The sequence below is a fragment of the Panulirus ornatus genome, chromosome 36, assembly GCF_036320965.1.
Source record: "Panulirus ornatus isolate Po-2019 chromosome 36, ASM3632096v1, whole genome shotgun sequence".
Taxonomy (NCBI): domain Eukaryota; kingdom Metazoa; phylum Arthropoda; class Malacostraca; order Decapoda; family Palinuridae; genus Panulirus; species Panulirus ornatus.
Genome location: NC_092259.1, coordinates 60,067 through 69,793, shown reverse-complemented (window position 1 = coordinate 69,793; position 9,727 = coordinate 60,067). Strand labels below are relative to the sequence as shown.

At 39.0% G+C, this 9,727-nt stretch overlaps 1 long non-coding RNA gene across 1 annotated transcript; it reads right to left on the bottom strand.

The window, feature by feature from the left end:
• Positions 1–96: 96 nt before the first annotated feature.
• On the bottom strand, positions 97–8,124 carry LOC139760243 (uncharacterized). The gene is made up of 2 exons (XR_011715283.1): positions 7,889–8,124; positions 97–1,415 (listed from the first exon to the last, which is right to left on the bottom strand). It is a non-coding gene; the product is annotated as an uncharacterized lncRNA (long non-coding RNA).
• Positions 8,125–9,727: the final 1,603 nt, after the last annotated feature.

Here is a 9,727-nt window from a genome sequence, read left to right as displayed (position 1 = left end):
ATATTCATAGCATCCTGCCATGTACTGGTATATTTTTGTCCATGGCAACAAATGGGTTGAGAAAGTAAATTTGGAAATGCATGTTCAAAAATAAAATTTGATCAAAGAATTATTAAAATACATTGAAACTACTGATATCATGGAATAAATTGCCCAGTAAAATGAATTAAGAATGCTTTCCACATATGTTTTTGCATATTACACATTTCAAGACAAAAATATATTCAGAATAAAATTCAACAGTTGGTCTACCAAACTGCAAATTTTGTTTGTTTAGGATGATAAAGGGTTATGGTTGTTATAGATGAAGTTTATCTATAGGAATGTTAGAAAATTCCAACATGTAGCATGTAAAAGATAAACAGATATTCCTCTATAAAATGATAGAATTCAAAAGTAACAGAATAATCACAAAGTTATATTATTACCTTTGTGATGGCCCAGTGTAATATCAAATGAGTGCCCGAGGGCCTGGAGGAGGTGTGTGTGATAACAGCTCCTGATGATAAAGGATGACACGGTATTTGGTAATGCTGTTTCCGTCTTGCTACTGAGGTTGTTTTCTTAATGAACTTTCTTTTCATACACAGGCACTGTGTTGGGGTTAAATAAATACTTTTAATGATATCACAGTGTATCTTTCACACTGAAATTCATTGTTATGGAGGTTGGCTGTCATGGGTAGGGAGGATATGGAAGGATTTGTTTCTTCCTTTACCCTGAAAACTGTACTCTTATTTCATAAGTACTCTAATTTTCAAACACAAGCAGAGCATTATTAGTGAATAACATGATATATATATAGAAATATTACACCTGTCACACTAAATATAAGTGAGGGGAGATCAAGTGGCAGCCATATACTTGGAGGATACTGCACAAAGTTGTTTGTTTGGAAATGTTCCAGGTCTTCATATATATGCAACAAAGTCCTCTATTACCGTAGGATTACACTCAAAAAATTAGGTTCAGGCTAAACACGAGTGAGAAGATCAAGTGGTTAGCATGTATGAAAATAACCTAGGTCTTTGCAAATTGTCTGTACCAGAATCCTCCAGTACCCAGGAATTTCATTATGAAAATTAACCACAACTGTTACATAAAATTTCTTCCACAACAGCAAATTCACTGGGATGCCTCCCTGTCCTCCTTTCATAATCCACCACTAAAACTGTCGTCATCAATCACTCATTTCTTCATATTCTTCATGATCTTCTTTACCTTCCTCACTAACTGATTCATATTATAATTGTTCCTCCCCTTAACTCATGTCATCCAACACCCTATGTACTATCAACTGGGTCACTGTGTAGGCTTGAGCTTCAGGGCATGACTCTTGATAGTGGTCCTACGTTTATTGAAGTCAGCAGAATTTTTCCCCATGCCTTCTCAGCAATGGAAGAGATCTATAGAGGCTGTCAATGGTATGATTATATAGCAGGATATGTAAACAGTGGCAGGAAATGCTAAAACATCAACTGATGTTGGCTGTATTTTCCTACAGAATGTCAATTGATATCAGCCATTGCTTAAAAGTTCAAATCCTGACAGGAAAGGGGAGTATACACACACACAAAACTTTTAAGTTTTTTTAAACAGAATGATGTGGACATTGAACAGTTCTTCGAAAGATGTAGGGATAAATTAAGCAGAGGACAAGATATGAAATTAAACTAAAAACTTGTTGAAAAAAGATGCAAAGAAGTACTTTAATTGTAAAAGAGTGGTGGATGAATGGGACAAAATGACAAAGTACATGGTTAATGCAGGCAGCATACATAACTCTATAAATTTATGGAGTTGTATAATATAGAATGTTCAAGACATGGGGCCCAATGAGTGTAAAGCTGCTTTCCCATATAGTACAAATAGGTACTGGTACAGAAAATAGGGCAGTTGATTCAATTTAGTCAAGACAGCAGACAATTAAGGGCCGTCAAATTAAACCATTTAACACACATTAAAGCTGTTCAATTTTCTATTCTTTCCAGTTTGATATTAACCAAAAATGGATTTAAATAAGGGAGAATATTAAAGCAGGGCAAATGAGAGTTGGGGTGAGAGAGTATCATTAAATTTTAGGGCAAATGAGAGTTGGGGTGAGAGAGTATCATTAAATTTTAGGGAGAATAAAAAGATGTTCTGGAAGGAGGTAAATAAAGTGCGTAAGACAAGGGAGCAAATGGGAACTTCAGTGAAGGGCGCAAATGGGGAGGTGATAACAAGTAGTGGTGATGTGAGAAGGAGATGGAGTGAGTATTTTGAAGGTTTGTTGAATGTGTTTGATGATAGAGTGGCAGATATAGGGTGTTTTGGTCGAGGTGGTGTGCAAAGTGAGAGGATTAGGGAAAATGATTTGGTAAACATAGAAGAGGTAGTAAAAGCTTTGCGGAAGATGAAAGCCGGCAAGGCAGCAGGTTTGGATGGTATTGCAGTGGAATTTATTAAAAAAGGGGGTGACTGTATTATTGACTGGTTGGTAAGGTTATTTAATGTATATATGACTCATGGTGAGGTGCCTGAGGATTGGTGGAATGCATGCATAGTGCCATTGTACAAAGGCAAAGGGGATAAGAGTGAGTGCTCAAATTACAGAGGTATAAGTTTGTTGAGTATTCCTGGTAAATTATATGGGTGGGTATTGATTGAGAGGGTGAAGGCATGTACAGAGCATCAGATTGGGGAAGAGCAGTGTGGTTTCAGAAGTGGTAGAGGATGTGTGGATCAGGTGTTTGCTTTGACGAATGTATGTGAGAAATACCTAGAAAAGCAAATGGATTTGTATGTAGCATTTATGGATCTGGAGAAGGCATATGATAGAGTTGATAGAGATGCTCTGTGGAAGGTATTAAGAATATATGGTGTGGGAAGCAAGTTGTTAGAAGCAGTGAAAAGTTTTTATCAAGGATGTAAGGCATGTGTACGTGTAGGAAGAGAGGAAAGTGATTGGTTCTCAGTGAATGTAGGTTTGCGGCAGGGGTGTGTGATGTCTCCATGGTTGTTTAATTTGTTTATGGATGGGGTTGTTAGGGAGGTGAATGCAAGAGTTTTGGAAAGAGAGGCAAGTATGAAGTCTGCTGTGGATGAGAGAGCTTGGGAAGTGAGTCAGTTGTTGTTCGCTGATGATACAGCGCTGGTGGCTGATTCATGTGAGAAACTGCAGAAGCTGGTGACTGAGTTTGGTAAAGTGTGTGAAAGAAGAAAGTTAAGAGTAAATGTGAATAAGAGCAAGGTTATTAGGTACAGTAGGGTTGAGGGTCAAGGCAATTGGGAGGTAAGTTTGAATGGAGAAAAACTGGAGGAAGTAAAGTGTTTTAGATATCTGGGAGTGGATCTGGCAGCGGATGGAACCATGGAAGCGGAAGTGGATCATAGGGTGGGGGAGGGGGCGAAAATCCTGGGAGCCTTGAAGAATGTGTGGAAGTCGAGAACATTATCTTGGAAAGCAAAAATGGGTATGTTTGAAGGAATAGTGGTTCCAACAATGTTGTATGGTTGCGAGGCGTGGGCTATGGATAGAGTTGTGCGCGGGAGGATGGATGTGCTGGAAATGAGATGTTTGAGGACAATGTGTGGTGTGAGGTGGTTTGATCGAGTAAGTAACGTAAGCGTAAGAGAGATGTGTGGAAATATAACGAGCGTGGTTGAGAGAGCAGAAGAGGGTGTTTTGAAATGGTTTGGGCACATGGAGAGAATGAGTGAGGAATGATTGACCAAGAGGATATATGTGTCGGAGATGGAGGGAACAAGGAGAAGTGGGAGACCAAATTGGAGGTGGAAAGATGGAGTGAAAAAGATTTTGTGTGATCGGGGCCTGAACATGCAGGAGGGTGAAAGGAGGGCAAGGAATAGAGTGAATTGGATCGATGTCGTATACCGGGGTTGACGTGCTACCAGTGGATTGAATCAGGGCATGTGAAGCGTCTGGGGTAAACCATGGAAAGCTGTGTAGGTATGTATATTTGCGTGTGTGGACGTATGTATATACATGTGTATTGGGTGGGTTGGACCATTTCTTTCATCTGTTTCCTTGCGCTACCTCGCAAACGCGGGAGACAGCAAAAAAAAAAAAAAAAAAAAAAATTAAAGCAACTTAATATTAATGCAACTAGATCCATAAAAAGGGAGCATGAGGAAGAGATAAGATATGTATCACTAGAAAACAAAAGTCCGATGTTGATGGAGATACCTAAGAAAAAAAAAAAATCTGAAATGAATGTGATTAAAGATGGAAGTAAAGAAAGTGTCATGAAACAAAAAATGAAATCAAAGAATTAAAAGCATAATTTGGCATCAGGTGAAAGAGACGATAAATCATGTAACCAGAGGAAAGAAAGCAGAATGACTTAAGAGCAGAAGGGGTTATTCTTGATGACATAGAGGTTGTTGAACAACAGTAAATGTCCATAATACTACAGAAGTTACTGAAAATAGTGGGAAGGGAGGTGTGGCTTTTGCCACTAGGCCACAGACTCAATGTTGACCAATGCAGTAGGACAGGAACCTGGAAACACTGAGCTGCTCAGGGTATTGAGTGAAGTAGTTGATATATACTGTTAGAGATAGAACTAACAACAAAACTTATTATCTGGTAGATAAGAATTCCCAAAGGGAGACTACAGAGAAAGTTGGATGCACAGAGGTTGATGAGCCAAAACTGGACTTAGCTGCAAGCTATGCTGAATTAGAAAGATTAGTTAACCATGAGCTTCACAGGCATAAGACTGATTATTTTTGGACTGCATGAAGAACATTCATCAATCAAAGAGAAAAGGGAAAATAAAGAAAAAATGTTTATTAAAGAGATACTAAAGGCAACAGAATTATCAAATGCAGTGTATGTGATAAATTGTTGGTCATACTCAAGAAATAAAGGGTATGAAAGGAGGGTGATGGAAAATTTAGATGGAAGTGCAGTGAATGTAGGAATGCAGTCATATGTGAACGAGGTGTTTAAAATGTAGACTTAAAGTTGGATACAAGGTCATGAGACACAGAAATGAAAAGGGAAATGCAAGGTGGACAGAAGAGATCAGAAATGCTGTGGAAGAGAAGAAAAAGGCATATGGTAGATTGCTTGAAAGGAATGTACCAGTGGACGTTCAGCAAAGATGGAAGGAAGAACATAAGATGCGTAAGCAGAATGTTAAGATAATGATAAAGGAAAGCAAAGGAGGAGTAGATGAAGATTTTGGGAAAAAGTTGAGCAAAAACTTTAGGGAAACAAGAAACTGTACTGGTGAGGCAGCAGTTGTTACATGCATGGGTATGGAGGATGGAAGGAAGAGGATACAAGTGCAAGGGCTTATAGCAGAAAGGGAGGTGAAAAGGAGAATAACATGCATGCACACAGAGCCTAGATTTTGGTTTTGCTCCAGTTACTTTTCATATCATTATGTGGCTCCTTTATACCTTCAAATGTTTTCCCATCCAGATCTGGGCTTTTACTATTTCCAACCACCTATGGTATCAAAAAATTGGTATAATATTGACACATGTATATTGTTTTAATCCTAATCAACATTTTTAATTCATAATTCAAGATTGATTTACAGTGGTAATTGCACTAACAATGCTGTGCATTGAATATCAATTCTTGACAAGAATAATTTGCTGCAATATTGAAAATGCTTTGCATGATTAGTAATTTATTGCAAATGTTGGAATTATTCAGGTTTGCTTCCCACCAAATATATATGTATCTTTCTTCTCATAAAATCATGAGGTCTCTAGCTCTGTAAGCTGCTAAACAAAACAAACAGGGTTATATGATATAGTGTATCCTGTCTCTGAGGATAGTACAAGTACACCTGTTACTGTAATATTGGTATACATGTAGTTATGACTATAACACTTTTGATATATAAAAAAAAGCCCTGGTTGTTATGGGATGGTTGGTACTTCAGCTGCCCAGTTGCAGCTTGTTTTTCCGACATACTGTTGTTTTAACCTTAACGATATGTGTTACTTGTTCATATGTATTCAAAGCCATGCATATCTTTCTTCATCCTTCATAAAAGCATAAAAATATAAGATTTATGTAAGCAATCAGAAGACAAGCAAATAGGTGATTAGAACCATCTGTTAACCCCACACAGAATTAAAGCAACCAGTGCTCACGTGTGATTCATCCCATTTTCCTGTCTTTCATAGATGGTCTCTGCTCAATGACTGGTGTGTTGTGTAAGCTTCTGGAACAGATAATTAGAAAGCAAATGGAGGACTTTTTACAGACAAGAAATTACCTAAGTAAGAGACAGCATGGTTTGAGGGGAAGGAGGTCATGTATAACAAACTTCTTGGATTTCTGTGGGAGAGTAAGCTCCGTCTTTGACAAAAGAGAAAACTGAGTGAAATGTTTGTATCTGGACAGCCAGAAAACATGTGATACTGCACCACATAAGACGCTGATTAAAACGCTGGGTCACCAGGTAAGAATGAGGAGGAAAGCTCCTTTAATGGATGTTAAATTATCTTAGCGGAAGGAAACAAAGGACGCTTGTTAGAGGAGCCTTCTCTAATGGGTCACACCAACCAGCAAAGTGACACAGTGACCTCCTACCTGAATATGTTTGCAGATGATCCAAAGGTCATGAGGGAAGTGAAAAGTGCGGAGGATTGTATTAACTCACAAGGGGACCTAAACAGACTTAAAACTGATGATACATGTTTGATGGAGTTCAACCCAAGCAATTGTAAAGTAATAAGGATAAAACAAAGTGAGTGAAGGCCACAATATGATTATCATCCAGCAGGAAATAAGCTGCAGGATTCTGTGTAAGAAGGCCAACATATACTATGTTGACATTATCCTTAAACATTAGGAGAACAGAGATGACAAGCTGTCTGCTGTCAAATATTAGAATAACTTTCAAGTATATGGATAAGGAAACACTTAGAAAGATATTCATATCCTACATAAGGCCAAAACTCAAATATGCTTCTCATTTTTGGTTACTACACCAGTAGAGAAGGTCCAGAGGAGGGCAGCAAAGATGGTACCAAAATTAAGAAAGCAGAATTACAGAAAAGACTAGAGGCTCCAGAGTTGCCCACCTACTTAGAACAAATCAATGACATGGACATGGAACAGCTTTTTGAGGAATGGAACAACAAGAGGAATAACATGAAATTAAGCAAGAAGCTTGTTCAGAAGATGCTAAGAAGTACTTTTACAACATAAGTGTGACAGAAAAAATGGAACAGAATCTGAAGCCATGATTAGTGCAGACATCATACACAAAATTAAGGAGTTGTAAGTCAGCACAGACTGTCCAAGAGATGAGGCCCGACAAGTTCAAAACTACCTCCAAATAAAGTGCAATGAGGTAACTGCAGATGCAAACACTATGTGTAGTTCACTACACATAATAACTATAAGTCAGCAGAGAATGTTCAAGAGATGAGGCCCGACAAGTTCAAAACTACCTCCAAATAAAGTGCAATGAGGTATCTGCAGATGCAAACACTATGTGTAGTTCACTACAAATAATAACTTGTCATGTTATCTAAAACTTCTAGGAAATTATACATAGGCAAAATAAAAGTCCACAATTAAAGCTGTAATCTATTCAGTCTGCTATCAGGTCAATTTGGCGATAAACATATCTATACTATGACCAATTACAAAATCTGAAATCTGCCCTACCCAAGGCTGCTGACCTATACACAACAGTGTGTTTCGCTGTCATAAACTTTCAATAAAATTAAAGGGAAGATGCAATGTCTATTGGTAATATATTTCATATACTGGTATCAAATAAATTGGAAATAATCCCAATACATTTCTGGAAGGAAGAGCAATGGAACGACACCTAGTTTACCAAATAAAGAAAGACACTAATGACGAAGTTTTAACAGCTGATAAATCAGCGAAATTAAACCTTACCCCAATGCTTTATAGAATCTGATAGAATCCTCTTCTTTCTTGTGAGATCCCCAACTGTAAGTGTTGCATCAACAGTCAGCACCATAATGGAACTCTCTTGAGCAAATAACTGGGAAGCTTTAACTTGCACCTGGCGTGGAGGAAGCTAACGTCACCTAAAAATGATACAGCAAATTAAACATGAAAGCTACAAACAACAGTGAGTATGTAACTGAGTGTGAGGTTTGCATGACACACAGATGAATAAAATCCTCGTTCCCTCCACCTCCGACACATATATCCTCTTGGTCAATCTTTCCTCACTCATTCTCTCCATGTGCCCAAACCATTTCAAAACACCCTCTTCTGCTCTCTCAACCACGTTCTTTTTATTTCCACACATCTCTCTTACCCTTACGTTACTTACTCGATCAAACCACCTCACACCACACATTGTCCTCAAACATCTCATTTCCAGCACATCCATCCTCCTTACACAACTCTATCCATAGCCCACGCCTCGCAACCATACAACATTGTTGGAACCACTATTCCTTCAAACATACCCATTTTTGCTTTCCGAGATAATGTTCTCGACTTCCACACATTTTTCAAGGCTCCCAAAATTTTCGCCCCCTCCCCCACCCTATGATCCACTTCCGCTTCCATGGTTCCATCCGCTGACAGATCCACTCCCAGATATCTAAAACACTTCACTTCCTCCAGTTTTTCTCCATTCAAACTCACCTCCCAATTGACTTGACCCTCAACCCTACTGTACCTAATAACCTTGCTCTTATTCACATTTACTCTTAACTTTCTTCTTCCACACACTTTACCAAACTCAGTCACCAGCTTCTGCAGTTTCTCACATGAATCAGCCACCAGCGCTGTATCATCAGCGAACAACAACTGACTCACTTCCCAAGCTCTCTCATCCCCAACAGACTTCATACTTGCCCCTCTTTCCAGGACTCTTGCATTTACCTCCCTAACAACCCCATCCATAAACAAATTAAACAACCATGGAGACATCACACACCCCTGCCGCAAACCTACATTCACTGAGAACCAATCACTTTCCTCTCTTCCTACCCGTACACATGCCTTACATCCTCGATAAAAACTTTTCACTGCTTCTAACAACTTGCCTCCCACACCATATATTCTTAATACCTTCCACAGAGCATCTCTATCAACTCTATCATATGCCTTCTCCAGATCCATAAATGCTACATATTTCATTCATAATTACTCCACGACCAATTTCTACAAGAGTACTGGTGTTACCTTGGACCTTTCTAAGGTCTCTGCAGCCCAAGGCTGCACTACTTCCAGTTGAAGGGAAATGCAGACTCCTTTGGAGTAAGATGTTCTTTGATGACACTGTGTTCTCAGTAATACAACCTTACCAAGAGTGACTTCATTCGCAGCATAACCTCGATCAGGCGGAGTGCAGGAACATCAATCAGTGATATTAATAAACATAAGTAATCTCTGGTCAAGATGTTCACTGAGAAATGAAATGTAGGTCTGGATAAACTACGTTTGTTGAGATTCTGAAGTGCTCATCAACAGGCGTCAGCATACGAACTTATATGACTGTAGTATATCAGACAGGGGCTAACAACTGAACTTGTGTGCTACTAGAGATAGTGAAGGAAGCATCAAGGGTGGTGGAAGTGGTGGTGACAAAGGGGATGGCAGAGGTGGTGGCACAGGCAGTTATAGAGGTGGTAGTAGTGATGGTGGCAAAGGCGTTGGCAGAAGTGGTGGTAAATAGGCGAAATGTGGCATAAATGGTGCCAAGGTCATCATATAAGGTGGTGCAGTGGTAGTGGTTAGGAAGAGATGGTAATA